The sequence below is a fragment of the Chlorocebus sabaeus genome, chromosome 12 (assembly GCF_047675955.1).
Source record: "Chlorocebus sabaeus isolate Y175 chromosome 12, mChlSab1.0.hap1, whole genome shotgun sequence".
In the NCBI taxonomy this organism is placed as follows: domain Eukaryota; kingdom Metazoa; phylum Chordata; class Mammalia; order Primates; family Cercopithecidae; genus Chlorocebus; species Chlorocebus sabaeus.
This window is the reverse complement of record NC_132915.1, coordinates 35,299,658-35,319,244: the sequence shown is the minus strand read 5'-3', so window position 1 is coordinate 35,319,244 and position 19,587 is coordinate 35,299,658. Positions and strand designations below refer to the sequence as shown.

The 19,587-nt window shown below is 39.8% G+C and overlaps 1 long non-coding RNA gene across 1 annotated transcript in view; it reads left to right on the top strand.

Moving 5' to 3' along the window:
• LOC140712929 (uncharacterized) overlaps positions 1–15,332 on the top strand; it is a 37,085-nt gene extending 21,753 nt beyond the window's left edge. The window contains exon 3 of the long non-coding RNA XR_012094777.1: positions 15,100–15,332. This is a non-coding gene — a long non-coding RNA (uncharacterized lncRNA). The remainder of the gene's footprint in view (positions 1–15,099) is intronic.
• Positions 15,333–19,587: the final 4,255 nt, after the last annotated feature.

Sequence of the window (19,587 nt, the reverse complement as noted above, 5' to 3'; positions counted from 1 at the left end):
CTGTAGTTTTTTTAATTGTTGTTGTGTCTTTGCCAGATTTTGGTATCAGGATGATGCTGGCCTCATAGAAACTTTTTTTGGAAAAGTTTCAGTAGGAATGGTACCAGCTCTACTTTGTACATCTGGTAGAATTTGGCTGGGACTCTGACTGTCCAGGGCTTATTTTGGTTGGTGGGCTATTTATTACTGATTCAATTTTGGTCTGTTCAGGGATTTGGTTTCTTCCTGATTCAGTCTTGGGAAGGTGTATGTGTCTAAGAATTTATCCATTTTTTCTAGATTTTCTAGTTTGTCTGCATAGAGATGTTCATAATAGTCTCTGATGATTATTTGTATTTCTGTGGGGTTAGTGGTAATATCCCCTTTGTTTTGATTATATTTATTTGCATATTCTCTTGCATGTTCTTTGTTAGTCTAGCTAGTAGTCTATCTGTCTTACTAATTTTTTCAAAAAAAAAAACAGCTCCTGCATTCATTAATCTTTTGAGTGATTTTTCATGTCTCAATCTCCTTTGGTTCAGCTCTGATTTTGATTATTTCTTGTCTTCTGCTAGCTTTGGGGTTGGTTTGCTCTTGCTTCTCTTATTCTTTTAGTTGTAATGTTAGATTGTTAATTTGAGATCTTTCTAACTTTTTGATGTGGGCATTTAGTGCTGTAAATTTCCCTCTTAACACAGCATTAGCTGTGTCCCAGAGATTCTGGTGTATTATATCTTTGTTCTCATTAGTCTTGAAGAACTTCCTGATTTCTCCTTTAATTTTATTATTTGCCAAAAGTCATTCAGGAGCAGGTTGTTTAATTTTCATGTAAATGTATGGCTTTGAGGTGTTTTCTTCATATTGAATTCTATTTTTATTGCACTGTGGTCCAAGTGTGTGGATGGTATTATTTCAGGTTTTTCAAATTTTCTGAGGATGTCCAATTATGTGGTCGATTTTAAAGTATGTGCCATGTGCAAATGAGAGGAATGTATATTCTATTGTTTTTGGGTGGAGAGTTCTGTAGATGTCTATCAGGTCCATTTGGTCCAGTGTTGAGTTCAAGTTCTCAATATCTTTGTTAATTTTCTGCCTCAATGATCTCATACTATCAGTGGGGTGTTGAAGTCTCCCACTCTTATTGTGTGGTAGTCTAAGTCTTTTTGAAGGTCTCTAAGACCTTGCTTTATGAATCCTGTGTTGGGTGCATATATATTTAGGATAATTAGATATTGTTGAATTGAACCCTTTACCATTATGTAGTGCCCTTCTTTGCCTTTTTTGATCTTTGTTGGTTTAACATTTGTTTTGTCTGAAATTAGGATGGCAATTCCTGCTTTTTTCTATTTTCTATTTGGTGCTATATTTTTCTCTATCCTTTTATTTTGAGCTTGTGGGTGTCATTGTATGTGAAATGGATCTCTTGAAGACAGCATACCATTGGGTCTTGCTTCATTATTCAGCTTGCTACTTGCAGTGCCTTTTTATTGGGGCATTTAGCCCATTTACATTCAAGGTTAGTATTGATTTGCCTTGATTTGATCCTGTCATCATGTTGCTAGCTATTTATTGCTGAATTGTTTGTGTGATTGCTTTATATTGTCATTGGTCTGTGTACTTAAATGTGTTTTTGTAATGGCTGGTAATGGTCTTTCCTTTACATGTTACTACTACTTTCAGGAGCTCTTGTATGGTAGGTCTGGTGGTAACAAATTCCCTCAGCATTTGGTTGTCTGAAAATGATTTTATTTCTCCTTCACTTATGAAGCTTAGTTTGGTCAGATATGAAATTTTTGGTTGGAATTTTTTTTCTTTAAGAATATTGAATATAGGCCCACATTCACTTCTGGTTTGTAGAGTTTCTACTGAGAGTTCTGATGGGCTTCCCTTTGTAGGTGACCTGTCTTTTCTCTCTAACTGCCTTTAACACTTTTTTCTTTTATTTCAGCTGCCTTTAACATTTTTTCTTTCATTTCAACCTTGAAGAATCTTATGACTGTGTGTCTTGGGAATTATCTTCTTGTCAAGTATTTTTCAGGAGTTCTTGTATTTCCTGAATTTGAATATTGGCCTCTCTAGCCAGGTTGGGGAAGTTCTCACAGATGATATTCTGAAATATGTTTTCACGTTGCTTCCATTCTTCCCATTCTCTTGCAGGGATGCCAGTGAGTTGTAGATTCAGTCTCTTTACATAATACCATATTTCTTAGAGTTTTTCATTCTTTTGTATTCTTTTCTTGTTATTCTTGTCTGACTGTCTTATTTCAGAAAGCAAGTCTTTAAGCTATGAGATCCTTTCTTCAGCTTGGTCTATTCTGCTGTTAACACTTGAAATTGCATTATGAAATTCTTGTAGAGTGTTTTTCAGCTCAGGTCAGTTACATTCTTTTCTATACTGGCTATTTTGTCTGTCAGCTCCTGTATCATTTTATTGTGATTTGTAGCTTCCTTAGATTGGGTTTCAGTGTTCTCCTGAATCTCAATGATCTTCCTTCCTATCTGTATTCTGAATCCTATTTCTGTCATTTTAGCCATCTCAGCCCAGTTAAGAACCCTTGCTGGAGAACTAGTATGATTGGTTGGAGAAAATAAGACACTCTGGCTTTTGGAATTGTTAGAGTTCTTGCACTGGTTCTTTCTTATTTGTGCGGGGTGATGTTCCTTCAATGTCTGAAGTTGCTATCCTTTGGATGGACTTTTTTTTTCTTTTATCTTATTTGATGACATTGGGGGTTTGATTGTGGTATAAGGAGGGTTCAGTGGACTGTTTTCATTACTGGAAGGTCTTAGTGGGGCAAGGCTCAGTTCAGGACTCCTGACTGCATGCTCTAACTTTGGGGTACTGGTATCAGACCCTAGCTTTGTTCTCTGGCTCCTCAAGGTTAGGAACGTGTTGCACTGGAGGGACCAAAATGCTCCCAGATTGCTGGTCACAACACTGCGATGCAGTGTCAGCAGCAGCACAACAGAGTACATCCTGGTCAGCTGCAGCAGGATGTTAGTGGGTGCTGGGGTACTGGCCTTCATATGAGTGTTTGCAGCAGCAGTGGTAGCAGTACGACTAAGGGGGTGCGGCTCCTGCCAGTGACTGTGCATGTGTTCTTACTGGTGGTGTTAACACAGGGGCAGGGCACTGGTGGGTACAGGACTGTGTGCATGCTCTGTGCATGTTAACACTAGTGGGCCCTGTGCTGCCAATACTCTCATGATAATGGCTGTGCAGTGGGGAGAAGGGGAGTGGGGTGCACTCACTCTGGCAGCACTGGCATGGTAGGATGAATGTGCACGTGTGTGCTGGTGGAAAAGGGAAGGCTAGGACCTCTAGTACACACATACACTGGCAAAGTGATGTGAGGAGAGGGAATAGCTACGGGCGAGTGCCTGCAGGCAAGGCAGATGGAGGAGGCTGCAGTGAGAGGAGGGCCCAGGTGGGCTGCTGTGTGTTTATGGGCAGCTCTGCTGGAGCACTCTGCTAGTCAGGCCTGATGTGCCAGTGCAGAAGCTATGATGCAGCCCTCAAGAGGTACCTGGGGGCTGCCATGCAAGCAGACACAGCCAGGCTGGGGCCCCAGGAGAGGCCAGCAGAGCAAGGGCTGTCCAGGTCCAAGACCACCATTAAGAGTTCAGGTCTAACAGTTCACCTAGGGCTAAAGTATCCTATGGGAGCAAGTCAAACTTTATTTTCTCCAAACAATCACACTAGTTCTCTAGCAAGGGTTCTTAACTGGGCTGAGATGGCTAAAATGACAGAAATAGGATTCAGAATACAGATAGGAAGGAAGATCAGATTCAGGAGAACACTGAAACCCAATCTAAGGAAGCTATGAATCACAATAAAATGATACAGGAGCTGACAGGATGGGTGTCCCTGGCATCTCCAGACACTCCCTCACCAAATCCTCTGAGCTCCTCTCCAGCTGGAGTTCTGGCCCCACCACTTCCTTAGGCAGCTTTCCCTGCCAATTCAAGTATCCCTAATGGTAGAGGGGTCTCCTCTTGCTAGGATTCCAGAGGTCCATAACAAGAGAGAGTTGCTTCTTGCATATTGAACTCACAGGCAAGAAGCAATGGTAGCCCCACACAGGGTTCCCAGCTTCCTCTCCCTTCAGCCCAGCCTCTGTGTCTTCCCTCTACCCCCTCTCAATGCCTTCCCTCTGAAGATCTGGTTCCTTGGTGGGAGATGTTCCTCCTGGCTGTGTCTAGTCAGCTATCTTGGTGCAGGAATCCTAGAGCTTATTTTGATGTATATGGTGTGAGATGTACTATCCCTTCATATTGTTAAACTAATTGACCCATAAATATTTATTAAATGTTAATTGTTTTTTGTCACTTTCTGTCAGAAGTCAATCGGTTCTTTTTTTTTTTTTTTTTGAGACGGAGTCTCACTGTATCACCCAGTGGCACGATCTTGGCTCACTGTAACCTCTGCCTCCCAGGTTCAAGTGATTCTCCTGCCTCAGCCTCCCAAGTAGCTGTGATTACAGGCGCACACCTGTAATCACACTACACCTGGCTAATATTTGAATTTTTAGTTGAGACAGGGGTTTCACCATGTTGGCCAGGCTGGTCTCGAACTCCTGACCTCAGGTGATCCGCCTGCCTTGGCGTCCCAAAGTGCTGGAATTACAAACATGAGCCGCTGTGCCCAGGCCAGGCCAATTGGTGCTTTTAAAACATCCTCAGATGAAATTCACTCATATATGAACATGTGAATAAAATGTATCCCAAGTAACTTGCAAGGAAGATTGGTAAAAACTGACTGGAGGCCGGGCACGGTGGCTCAAGCCTGTAATCCCAGCACTTTGGGAGGCCGAGACGGGTGGATCACGAGGTCAGGAGATCGAGACCATCCTGGTTAACATGGTGAAACCCCGTCTCTACTAAAAAAAAATTCAAAAAACTAGCTGGGCGAGGTGGCGGGCGCCTGTAGTCCCAGCTACTTGGGAGGCTGAGGCAGGAGAATGGTGTGAACCCGGGAGGCGGAGCTTGCAGTGAGCTGAGATCTGGCCACTGTGCTCCAGCCTGGGTGACAGAGCGAGACTCTGTCTCAAAAAAAAAAAAAACTGACTGGATAGTCTGAGTTGTCCTGTGACTCACTTGCTACTTTGTTTCTGATTTACTTTTGTTCCTTCCAACATTTGACTTGGCCTTTATCAGTGAACTTCACATTGTAAAAATATTTTAATATCACTACTTTAATTATTTTTTTATTAGTAACCACAAAACACTGGATGTCTCCAATTGCCAAAATATATATCTCTAATTGCCACTTGTGACACATCTCCCAGATTATGTAGGACGCCTGTCACCTGATGGAATTCATCTGACAGCAAGAGAGATATCTCAGACTTCCACCTCATTCAAATCCTTCACGCCAGGACTAGCAATTGTTTTGCCTTTGACTTGTCACATACTAAATTCTTATGATAGTTGGGATTTATTTTTGAAATCTATTTTATTACATTCTCCGTGGATTTGATTTAATAACAACTGATTTGGATTATTTCCATTTTGTAAAACAGTATCTGGTATTGGTACTCTAGCATAAAAATTAAACAAAATTTAGCCGAGTGTAATGGTGCATGCCTGCAGTCTCAGCTACTCAGGAGGCTGAAGTGGGAGGATGGTTTGAGCCCAGAGTTGGAAGCTGCAGTGAGCTGTGATTGTGCCACTGCACTTCAGCCTGGGCAATAGAATAAGACTGTTTTTAAAAATAAATAAATAAAATAAAATAAACATATTAATATTTTTGGTATCTGACCTTTTATTTTTCAAAGTAATTTCTTTATCAATGTGTCATCAACTTCTATAAAATCCTAAAGAGCCTTTAATAAAAGGCTCTTTTTATTAAAGATAGTGCTTTAACTGGTACATTAATATGAAAATTGTTATTTCTATTGCATTTAGCCTTTAACATTAGAAGCAAATTATGACTCTTTTACTCATTTATTTTCTTCCTACAATTTCAAAATAACCTTTTTTCCCCCAAAGTTAGTTATCCAAGTATTTGTTTCATTGTACTTCATAAAATTATTTTACTTTGGGAGGCCAAGGCAGGTGGATCAGGAGGACAAAAGATCGAGACCACCCTGGCCAACATAGTGAAACCACATCTCTACTAAAAATACAAAAATTAGCTGGGCATGGTGGTGCGCACCTGTAGTCACAGCTACTCGGGAGGCTGAGGCAAGAGAACAGCTTGAACCCAGGAGGCAGAGGTCGCACTGAGCTGAGATTACCCCACTGCACTCCAGCCTGGCGACAGAGAGGGAAAAAAAACAAGAAAAAAAAAACTTTATTGTATTCCCTAAGCCTGGGTCAGTAGAAAACAGGAGATGCTATTGATTTTTGAGTATTTACCTTATCCTCTCTCTCTCTATATATATGTGTGTGTATATATATATTTTCTTTTTTTTGAGATGGAGTCTCACTCTGTCGCCCAGGCTAGAGTGCAGTGGCACAATCTCGGCTCACTGCAAGCTCCACCTCCCAGGTTCACACCATGCTCCTGCCTCCCAAGTAGCTGGGACTACAGGTGCCTGCCACCACGCCCGGCTAATTTTTTTTTTTTTTTTTTTTTTTGGTATTTTTAGTAGAGACAGGATTTCACAGCGTTAGCCGGGAGGGTCTCCATCTCCTGACCTCATGATCCGCCCGCTTTGGCCTTCCAAAGTGCTAGGATTACAGGCGTGACCCATCACGCCTGGCCCTTATCCTCTGTATTTTTATCTAAGTATTATCTCTACTGCTTTTAGCTAAACATACATGCCACATTAAAAAGTGATAATGAGGCCGGGTGCGGTAGCTCACGCCTGTGATCCCAGCACTTTGGGAGTCCGAGATGGGTGGATCACGAGCTCAGGAGTTAGAGACCAGCCTGGCCAACATGGTGCAACCCTGTCTCTAATAAAAATACAAAAATTAGCTGGGCATGGTGGCCGGGCACCTGTAATCCCAGCTACTCGAGAGGCTGAGGCAGGAGAATCCCTGAACCTGGGAGGCGGAGGCTGCAGTGAACTGAGATCATGCCATTGCACTCCAGTTTGGGCAACAAAAGCAAAACTCCATCTCAAAAAAAAAAAAAAAAATTAAATTAAAAAAAAGTTCAGCGATTTTTATTTTCCTATAATTAGACTGTTTCCTTCTCTGTTCTATCTAAAGAACTTTTGACAGCACTTCTAGCACAGTTTTTCCTAGAATGGTAACAGGAGCATGTCTCATTTTGTTACTGTTTTAGAAGACAATGATTATTAATCAGAATTATGGAAATAACCACCAGAAAATGTAAAAACAGAAAAGTTTAAAAGCAGCTGATTTTGAGGAGCAGAACTCAGGGTTGGAAGATATGCAACCAGGAACCATTGCTTTTTATTACATTCTGTGCTGTACTATTTGATTTTTAACATGAATTTTCAAAATGTAAAAGCATTATAAAAGAATGGCCGGGCGTGGTGGCTCACGCCTGTCATCCCAACGCTTTGGGAGGCCAAGGTGGATGATTGCTTGAGCCCAAGAGTACAAGACCAGCCTAGGCAACCCCATCTCTGAAAAAAAAAAAAAGAATAACTATACTACAGTGGTTCTAAGAATCATCTGAGAACCTGAGATGCTGGTTAAAAATTCAGATTCAAAAATCTGTTCAGTAGCTCAGGATGGAAGCCAGGGATCTGTGTCTTCAACAAATGTGCTAGGTGATCCTGTTTCAGGTGGTCAGGGGATCAGACTTCAAACAGCAGTGCTGCAGTGTTTTTCTGTTATTTATGATGGTTTGGTTTAAATAAATTATTTTAAATGAATTTTACAATTCATTCTAAGGCTCTTCATTTATAAAACACCCTTTATATTTCATTTTCCTTGACTTTTAATTTTATTAAATCCTTTTTGGTGTCTATTGCTATGTTCACATGATTCTTACTATTTTTCCTGCTAATGTAATAAATTACATTATTACCTTTCTTCATATGATACCAACCTTAGACGATAAATTATAAACCTTGATTAGCAAATATATTAGCATAAATTAGCATATCAGGATAATATTTCTATATTCTAAAATCATTTTTTGTTAAACTACTACCTTTCTAACCTGTGGCTCTATTAATTTCTAACTTTTCTCTTTTGAAACTGAACTAAATCTGTAAGTTCCTGTCAGGATCGTGGCAAGAAACAAAGTATATTTAGAAAGTGTTACTGAAGAAAGTGTACTGAAGGGATTGTTTACAGAGATATAGGCAAGGTTATGAGAACACAATAAGGGACAGAATCTGGCAACAATGATATACTTTTACCACTTATAGGCCTAAAGGAGATATGGGAGAGAATGAGCCTAGAAAGAGTGTGTAGCCTGAAAGAGAGTCCTCTCATAAGAAATGTAACTATAGAATGCAGCCAGAACCAGAACTGCAGCAAGGTAGGAGACAATGGGGTGGAGAGATGGGAATAAATACCCTAACTCTCTTTCCAGTCCCGTGCTGATGCTTATCTGGCTAATCTAACCAGAAGCCAGACAGCAAAGAAGCCTGACTGCCATTGGTTTATGCCAGGATGGAGAACAACTAGCACGTAATGATACTCATGGTCTCTCACATTTATACACGTCTTGTGAGTGAAGACATTCTGAACTACCTTTTTGAGGATGTTTGAATGGTGAACAGCCTTGGAAGACAGAAATAATGTCTCCCTCTGGAGCAAAGGGTAGGCATGGTTACTGTCAAGAATAGAAAGATAATGTCCTTCTTTGGAGCAAAAGCAGTCAAGCTTTTGGAAAAGTCAGGGTTTTTCATTATAAAAGATTCCAGTACTCTAAGCTCTGCATTTCTCTTCTGTACACAACCCACAGTACATGCAGCTGTCATTCTCTTCTAATCATTCTGTATGAATTGGGGGTTGGGAACTCGTGGGAAAAAATGTTGGTACTCTTGACTACTGTTCTTGCTGTGAGTAATAAATTACTATTTTTTATCTCTGATGCAGGAATCTCATATCTTTTACCAGCACTGGTAAAAGCATATGAGACTTCTGCATCAGAAATAAAAAACATAACTGGAAGGCCAGCTTGTTCACTTTGAAGTAGGGTAAAATCTGACTCTTCACAGTTCCTGGTGAATCAACAAAAAAGAAAATCAAACAAAACATAACAAAACAACCATATTTGTCATCACTGGAGGTGGCTATTACACTAACTCCTTACTCTGCAAATTGTAATTAAACAGTAAGAATTAAGCACTCCTTCACAGTGGCCAATTAGCCTTAGAAAATGAGGGAGAGCTCCTCTTTACAGAATAACAGCAGCTTATAAATATAGGAAGAAATATAGAATTAGAAAAACAATCACCTTTGTCCCCACTCCTGATGAAATAACTGATTCAGACAAGGACAATCTGAAGTTTGTCAAAGTATCAACACCCTAAAATAAGCTATTGATCTCAAGGAGAAAAACAAAATAGAAGGATCAGGCAGTCAACACTTAAAGCTTAGCAACAATAATCGAAGGACAACCAAATATTATGTTCATCGTGATGTAATGCATATGAATTACAAAGCATCACTTACAAAGGATTCTTGTTAAAAATGTTTAACTTGAATTTGGTTTAACCTTCATAGTTGATATCTTTTTGCAACAAATATTTTTCTGACACTTAAAAGCTGATGAAACTTAGGGAAAAGTTAGGGTCCCCCTTTGCCTAGGACTCTCCCAGGACTAAAAGTCCTCCATCAAGAAACCCTGGTCCTGGGCACCCTTAATTTGCAAGTAATTCGTTTGGCCAACATAGTGGCCAAGTTTAAGCGATTACTCTTGTAACCAATTACACGTCACAGTTCTAATATATCAGATTTCACAAGCTCTTGAAAAGTATACACACAATAATGCATTAGACATATCATGATACAATGGCTGCAAACAGATCAGTACACTAATGGTAGTTTTATACTAACAGGACTTCTAATTCAATGGCTAAATAATTTTCCTCCTCTCCCCTCCCCTCTCCTCTCCTTTCCCCTCCCCTCTCCTCTCCTTTACCCTTCCCTCTCCTCTCCTCTCCTCTCCTTTTCTTTCCTTTTCTTTTAGACACAGAGTCTCACTCTGTCGCCCAGGCTGGAATGCAGTGGCGCCATCTCGGCTCACTGCAAGCTCCGCCTCCCGGGTTCATGCCATTCTCCTGCCTCAGGCTCCGGAGTAGCTGGGACTTCAGGCGCTTGCCACCACATCTGGCTAATTTTTTGTATTTTTAGTAAAGATGGGGTTTCACTGTGTTGGCCAGGATTCATTCCTTCCCTCCCTCCCTCCCTCCCTCCCTCCCTCCCTTCCTTCCTTCCTTCCTTCCTTCCTTCCTTCCTTCCTTCCTTCCTTCCTTTTTTTGAGACGGAGTCTTGCTCTGTCGCCAGGCTGGAGTGCAGAGGCACGATGTCGGCTCACTGCAACCTCCACCTCTTGGGTTCAAGCAATTCTCCTGCCTCACCATCCCAAGTAACTGGGATTTCAGGCGCGTGCCACCACGCCCAGCTAATTTTCGTATTTTTAGTAGAGATGGGTTTTCGCCATGTTGGCCAGGCTGGTCTAGAACTCCTGACCTCAGGAGATCTGCCCACCTCGGCCTCCCAAAGTGCTGGAATTACAAGTGTGAGCCACCACACCTGGGCATTATTTCTTATGCTAGCTGAAGATGCAGATAAAAATGTTTTGGCATCTTAAGTCTTTCTACCAAGTACACTACCCAACTGGGCAGGTCCTTTGTATAATTTTTATTTTTTCTGTTACACAAGAAACTGTCCAAAACAGTAGGTCTAATCAATCAGATACATTTTCACTTTTGTAACGCTACTAGTATTATTATAAATATTTTTTCTGAGTGCTTTATTTTTACAATACAGTTTAATATGTCTACAGTGTAAGATATTTTTCTGAGTGTTTTTTTCCTTAAATTTATAGCTAATAAAATGTCTAATAAATGTCAATCTAATTTCTACTTTGGTTCTTTCCTCATTCTCCACCATCCCTCCCACTAAGCATTGCTTCTACTGGGCATTCTGTAGTCCCGGGAGGAACCAAACATTCTTTTTTTTTTTTTTTTTTTTTTGAGACAGTGTATCGCTCAGCTCACTGCAATCTCCACCTCCTGGGTTCAAGAGATTCTCCAGCCTCAGCCTCCTTAGTAGCTGGGACTACAGGCGTGTGCCACGACACCCAGCTAATTTTTATATTTTTAGTAGAGATGGGGTTTCACCATGTTGGCCAGGCTGGTCTTGAACTCCTGACCTCAGGTGATCCACCTGCCTGGGCCTCCCAAAGTGCTGGGATTACAGGCATGAGCCACCACACCCAGCTTAAACATTCTTATTTTAGGAGAACAAAACGAGCATTAAATGTCTGGATGGCAGATATCCTCCAACACTCTTATAACTTTCCTCTGAGTCAGTTATTAAATCTGTATTTAAAATTTTTTCCAATGCCTGTTTCTACCCTTTAAATAATTCGTTATAAGAATTAAATCAATTAATACCTGCAAGTATTATATAAGTATTCTCAACCATCTGGAGAATAATTCAATTGAGTATTCATGTAGAGTTTTACATTTTTATTCAACTTTGGATATTCCGAATTGCCACACAATTCTTAAAGGTTGTAATAGTGTTTTACTACTGTGTTTCTCATACACCTAGAGGTAAGAGGTAACCACAGGTTCAACATGGCTATTCTTCCTGGCATGAGCTAAGGAGTTCCAGACTAGACTGTAAACTTCACAAAGACAGACATTCTGTTTTATTCAGCATTGCATCCCCAATGCCCCAGCTCAGTGCCTGACATATGGTAGGTACTCAATGAATATTTGCCGAATAAATGAATGAAGTGAAAGGCTGAGAGAGAGAGCAGTTTTGTATTTAAAAACTTGAAGATATCAGCAGTTATAACATCATATTTACATAACTATTTTAAGTTAAAACACAAGCTGCTTAAGGTTGTAGTCCCAGATGTCAGGAATATCTTTGTCCTCAGCTATTTTTTGCAGAAGATCTGGGTAGGGTGACGAAGTTGAGCTATTATTCTAAATCAATAAGTTCACAATGAAAAGAATTAAGGAATTTGTTTTTAGTTTTATCTAGCTTAATATTTAATCTTTCAAGATGCAGTAGTTATAGATTGCAAAAAGTTCCTAATTACATACAAATTTTACAAATTGTGTGGACTTTAAGTAGTTTAAGTGTTCAACTTATTGTAGCCTAAAAAGTACTTTCTAAAAATTATAGTGTTCAATGATTTTTAGAATTTTATTTAATAATTATTCTTCACAATAAAGCTAGAAAAAAAGATCTAAGTTAATGTATTGGGTTACGGATATTTCCTATTTATGCTAAAGCCAGAATTAGAAACTTTAAAATAAATATGATCTAAACAAAAGAGACATTATTAGAATGAATGAATAAATGAACAAACAATGAATATTTTTGCTAGACATTTTCCCAAATTTATATTTTCAATGGGAGAGTGGAGAGGTACATATTTTATGTCTTATATCTCTTTTATTCTACAACAATTCTCCTTCCTTTGTTGGATGAGAAACTAGATCATTTTCAAAGTGGTGAAGTGATGGAAACTATACTTGGGTTCAAGATTTACTGTAAAGGAATAGAAATCAAGACAGTGTGGTATTAGAGAAAGGACAGACATAGATGGATTACTGGAACAGAATAGAAGGCTCAGAATTGATAGTTCAATTGATAGCAAAGATGCCAAAGTAATTAAATGAAGGAAAAGTGGAACAAGTGTAAATGCATATGTAAAAAGAAATGAACCTCAATCAATACCTCATACCATATACAAAAACCAACTTGATATAGATCATAGATCTAAATGTAAAAGCTAAAACTTCAATTTTTTTTTTTTTTTTTTAAGACAGAAGACAGAGTCTCATTCTGTTGCTCAGGCTGGAGCACAGTAGCGTGATTTCAGCTCACTGCAACCTCTGCCTCCCGGGTTCAAGCAGTTCTCCTGCTTCAGCCTCCTAAGTAGCTGGGATTACAGGCATGTGCCACCACGCCTCGTTAATTTTTTTTTTTTTGTATTTTTAGTAGAGACAGGGTTTCACCATGTTGGCCAGGCTGGTTTCAAACTCCTGACCTCAAGTGATCCACCTGCCTTGGCCTCCCAAAGTGCTAGGATTACAGGTGTGAGCTACCATGCCCAGCAAAACTTCAAAATTTATATAAGAAAACATTGGAGAAAATCTTTGTGACCTTCAATTGGGTAACTCTTAATATTTCTTAAATAGGCCATAAAGCACAAACTTTAACACTTTAACTTAACCTGAACTTTCTGAAAATTAAAATTTATTGATTTTCAAAAGACACAGTTAAGGAAAAAAGGAGAAAAATATTTGAAAACATATATCTGATAAAAACTTGTGTTCAGAATATATAAAGAACCCTGAAATGTAACACTAAGAGGACAAAAAGCTACATTTTTAAAAAATATGCAGCAGGACGAGCCGCAGACAAAACCTCTCAGACACTGAATTGTAGAAGGAAGGGCTTTATTCAGCTGGGAGCATCTGCAAGCTACTGCCTTAAAATCCGAGCTCCCCAAGTGCACAATTTCTGTCCCTTTTAAGGGCTCACAACACTAAAGATTTCACATGAAAGGGTTGTGATTGATTAAGCAGTCTAGGGGATACGTGACAGGGGTTTCATGCACTGGTAGTCAGAGAGAAACAGAACAGGGCAGGGAGTTTCACAATGTCATTCTATACAATGTCAGGAACATTGGTTTCTAAGTCATGGGTTGATTTTTAACTACTGGTTTTAGGTCAGGCAGACCCAGGCCTGGTTCCGGGCTTGGCGTCAGGCTGCCTATCTTTGGTTTTACTTCATTGTTTTTTTCTTAAAACAGGTACTGAGTATAAAACAATATGAGAGGTTCTCTGTCTTTTCTCAAATATACAAAAGATTTGAATAAACACTCCACCAAAGATATACAAATGGAAAATAAGCATATGAAAAGATATGCAACACCATCATTCCTAGGGAAAGGCAAACTAAAATCAGAATTAGATACTGCAAAATACTCACTGGAGTGACTAAAATTTAAAAGACAATACTAAGTATTGTCAAGAATGTGGAGCAACTGGCACTCCCATAAACTGCTGTTAGGAATGAAAAATGGTGCAACCACTTTGGGAAGAATTTGGCAGTTTCTTATAAAACTACCTTTAACATATGACCAAGGCATTCCACTCCTAGGTATTTATCAAGAGAAATGCAAACATATTTTCACACAACATCTTGTACTCACACATTCATAGGAGCTTTATTCATATCTTAAAACTGGGAACAACCCAAACATCTATTGATTGATGAATACATAAACAAATTGTAGTATATTCATATGATGAAATAACACTATTCATATAATATATGAATATAAAGGAACAAACATGCACTAATCGGGATGAATTTCGGTGCATTGTACTAAATGAAAGCACCCAGATACAAAAAACCACATGCTGAATAATTCTATGTATATGAAATTCTAGAAAAAACAAAGCTATAGCAACAGAAATCAGATCAGTGGTTGCCTGGGGCCAGGGGCAGGAAAGGGACCCAAAGGAACTTTCTGAGGTCATGAAAATGGTCTATATATGATTATGGTAATGATAACTTCACAGTCAAAATCCATGTTAGTAATTATACACTTGCAATTGGTGAATTTTCTTGCATATAAGTTATACCTCAACAAACCTGAATAAAACAAAAATTCTTTTTAGGTGGTTCTGTGTACTGCCTATTGCATTATTCAATGACATATGAGTCAAGGTCCAATCAGGAAAACAGAAACCACATTATGTACTTCTAGAGGAGATTTAATTTAGGGGATTGGTTACACAGGTGTGAGAGAGCTCAACGATCAAAGAGCGGTGATGCAAAATGTAACTGAAAGATGACAACTTGCAGCACCTGTTACCACCCCTAAAGCTGAGGGAACAAAGTGGAACTGGCACTTTTGAACTCCGTAGAGGGGCTTGCCAGAGCTGTGGGTAAAACCATTGAGGAGGGCTTGACCCCAGGCTACTGCTGGTACCTCTCAGACATGGGATGTGACTGGGTTTTCTGTTTTTTGTTTCTAAGAGTCCTGCAAGAAGCAAGAAACTGCTGCCACCAGGAGGAAGGGCCACAGTTGGAGCAATTCAGTCAAGAACAGGAAAAACAGGAAGGATTAATCCCTTTTCTGTCCCCTTTTTATCCTTCAATCACTAGTGGCTTCTGTTGGTGGAACCTAACAGTGACCCAGCCATGAAAGGAGAAATTTTGTTTCCAGGGCCTAACCTCAGCATCAGAGAATAAATTATAGAAAGTATGGAAGTGGAGCTAAAAGACAACAGGTAAATGACATCTCTGGTTTAATCCTACCTTTAGTCATATAAAGATTAATCAGTGATTTTAGGTGACTTTAGCCTAATTCTTCTATTATTAAATTCTCAGTGTTTCATCTAATGGTTTTAACATCCATTGGTTACTGTTACCTAGATAATTTATTATTTCATTAGTGGCCACAACACAGCAATTTTCTGATTTTAATATCCTTTATGCATTTATTAGCTGGAATTCTACAAAGAAGAACATTTCCTCATCAACTATTTGGTATTTTGAAATACAGTTTGTACAGGAAAGGCAGAAAAATCTTGATTATTTCTCTTTATCAAATTTCAGAGTTGGGTCGGGTACAGTGGCCCATACCTGTAATCCTAGCACCTTGGGAGGTTGAGGTGGGAGAATGGCTTGACCCCAGGAGTTCAAGACAGCGTGATCAATATAGTGAGACCTCATCTCTACTAAAAATTAAAAAAAATTTTAAAACAAATTAGCTGGGTATAGTGGCATGTGCCTGCAGTTCCAGCTACTGGGGAGGCTGAGGCAGTAGGATCCCTTGAGCCCAGGAAGTCAAGGCTGCAGTGAACCATGTCACTGCACTCCAACCTGGGTGACAAGTGAGACCCCCATCTCTTAAAAAAAAAAAAAAAAAGCGTCAGTGGCCTAGCAATCTCCAGAGACGATCAGAGTTAGCGACCTTTTTTCGTATTAGATACTCATCACTTTCGTTTATATATTTGATGTTTTTTAATCCATTGCAGGCATTATTCTTTTTTATATTCAGATGGTCCCATCTTTGGTCAGTGGGAACTTTCATGGTATTTTTTGTTTTCTGGTTTTGTTTTTTGGTTCTGAATTATTCTTTTAAAAAATGTCAACTATGTCCAATTTAATACAATCCCTCTCATTTGACTCTAAATCTCTCAGATCCTGGAAGATATTTGCAACTTACGATGAACTTTGTCCACCTGGTAAGCTGCTAATAAACACCTGAATTGTCTGGTATTGAGCCACTTTGTGGGAACATTCTTGAGATGGTCTCTCACCAGTGCAAACAAAGCCAATTTTAATTACAAACTGTAATACAGTTGTTTGACTCTAACCAAATCTGCAAGTCCAGTCTTGAATATTGGGTATTATATGTGTTCCTTAGGAGGGGAAAAATAACAATGCAAAAAAAATTACATAATCTAAAAATGAAGCAACTTAAGATTTTGAATCAGTTTATGTTTCTCTAAAGTACAAGATCATAAGTAATTTTCCTAAAGTGTATGCGGTTTAGCTCCTACTGCTGAGATGATGACCATCACTATAGCACTTGAGAGCAATTAGAGAACAAAATATAGACCCTGGGACTCACCAAAGTCTCTTTTCCCTCCAGAAGAGTTACTAGTCTTTCGATCTGCATTAACATTGTTCTTTCTTTATACATAGGTACATAAATAGGTAAATAGCAGCATCTCCAACCAGATACCCAGGCCAGAACTTGGGGAGATCTCCTAGGCTTCTCCTGGTCCATTGAGTGCTCTCAGTTCTACTCCTTAAAACCTTTTCAATCCATGCCCTCTTTTCTTTCCCTCCACCACTGCTATGGTTTAAACTTCCAGCTTATCTGAACTAGGTTATTGGCCTCATAAATGCCTCCAGTCTTCACACTCGAGTTTTTATTTTTACACTCCTGTGAAAGTTATATTTCTAAAACTAGATCATTTCATAGCCTTTGATTAAAATCAGCTCCTTGTCCTTGGAAAAAATTCCAGTTTCTTCATATGGAATATGATACCCTTCATGATCTGGCCTTTATTTAACTTTCTGTCTTCCTCCTTCCAGCTTCCTGTGTTATCCCCAGACCCCCTCAGATCCCATGCTCACTGCTCCAGCATTACTGAGACACTGGCCGGACTCTCATCACAGTACGCCTGAAAGCCTCTCTGTGTCTGAAAAAGCTGTACCCTTTACTTAAAACAACCTTCTGTCTTTTCAAACGGTTAATGAGGACACATCCTTCAAAATCAACTCTGATACCTCCTCTGGGAAGCCTTAATTGATCAACCCCATACCCAGAGTAAATTAGCTGCTTCGATAACCCCATATGGCTCCATGGCAGGCTTATCATTACTACAGTGATCACTACACTATGTCACATTTGCTATCTCTGTTTACTATGAGATTCACATATCTTCACAAATTTAATCTTTAATGCCAGCACTCAGCACCATGCTTGAGTATACCCTCAATGAATGCTTGCTGAGAGAATAATTGAATAATTGCATAATCTTTTTTTTACTTTCTTTTGAGAGGGAGTCTCTCCCCATCACCAAGCTGGAGTGCAGTGGCATGATCTCAGCTCACTGCATCCTCTGCCTCCCGGGTTCAAGCAATTCTCTTGCCTCAGCCTCCCAAGTAGCTGGGACTATAGGCACGCGCCACCACACCCAGCTAATTTTTGTATTTTTAGTAGAGACGGGGTTTCACCATGTTGGCCAGGATGGTCTCAATCTCCTGACCTCGTGATCTGCCTGCCTCGGCCTCCCAAAGTGCTGGGATTACAGGTGTGAGCCACTGTGCCCGGCCGAATAATTGCATAATCTTAATCCAGAATTTTTCAAACATTTTTTTTTTCTTTTTTTTTTTGAGACTGAGTATCCCTCTGTCACCCAGGCTGGAGTGCAGTGGTGCAATCTTGGCTCACTGCAACCTCCGCCTCCTGGGTTCAAGCAATTTTCCTGCCTCAGCCCCCCCACGTAGCTGGGAGGGTTGCACATCACAACGTCCAGCTAATTTTTTTTGTATTTTTAGTAGAGATGAGGTTTCACCATGTTGGCCAGGCTGGTCTTGAACTCTTGACCTCAGGTGATCCACCCAACTTAGCCTCCCAGAGTGCTGGAATTACAGGCGTGAGGCACCGTGCCAGTCCCAAACATTTTTTTCAAAGATGTTGTACCAATTTACCTATACTCTCAACAAAAATATAACTGAGTTTCCTGTTTTTCCATATCCTCAGCAACCCTCAGCTTTGTCCAACTTTTAAACTTAAAGCATTGTGGTAGGTCTGTGGTGGTGTATCACTGTGGTTTTTTTCAATGTCTTTCATATGCTAATGGTGTAGTGTTAAGAAAAAAACTTTTTTTCACACACTTATCAACATTTCCTGAAATGGCAAATGCAAAGGCTCTCCAGTTTGACTTTTTGAAGGAACAATAAGAAAACCAATGAAGGAACAGTAAGAAAACCAATGAATGGGCCAGGTGTGATGGCTCATGCCTGTAATCCTAGCACTTTAGGAGGCTGAAGCAGGTGGATCATTTGAGGTCAGGAGTTTGAGACCATCCTGGCCAACATGGTGAAACCCTGTATCTACTAAAAATATATAAATTAGCTGGGCGTTGTGGTGCATGCCTATAATTCCAGCTACTTGGGAGGCTGAGGCAGGAGAATTTCTTGAACCCGGAGGCAGAGGTGCAATGAGCTGAGATCGCGCCACTGCCCTCCAGCCTAGGTGACAGAGCGAGACTCCATCTAAAAAAAAAAAAAAGAAAGAAAACCAATGAATGCAAAACTGTAGTCACAATCTTAGAGCCAGAATTGATCTCATCAGTGACTCTGAAATGTTGGTATTTATATAAAAACCCAATGTGCTGGTTGAAATTGTACATTCTTAGGCCTCAGTCCCCCCAAAATTCTGGGTTAATAGGAGCTTGGGCCCTAACCTCTATATTTTAAAATAAGTATCCTAATGCAGTTGGTTTTCAGTCTACAGAATGAGAAATGTTATTTTAGAGAATAGCTCTGTTTCATATTACAATGTAATTTTTTTGTTTTTGTTTTTGAGATGGAGTCTTGCTGTGTGGCCAGGCTGGAGTGCAGTGATGCAATCTCGGCTCACTGCAACCTCCGCCACCCAGGTTCAAGCGATTCTCCTGCTTCAGCCTCCTGGCTGGGACTACATGCACACGCCACCATGCCCAGCTAATTTTTGTACTTTTGGTAGAGATGGGACTTTACCATGTTGGCCAGAATGGTCTTGATCTCTTGACCTCGTGATCTGCCTGCCTCGACCTCCCAAAGTGCTGGGATTACAAGCGTGAGCCACCACGCCCGGCCTACAACGTAATTTATGAGACTACTTACTTTGTCTATCATCTGGTTAATATAAAACTATGATTTTCTAATTTTTGTGGGTATATGCGGCAGCACTTTACAAAAATAAAATTAAGACTGCTTGGAAAAGTTTAAAACAGACTT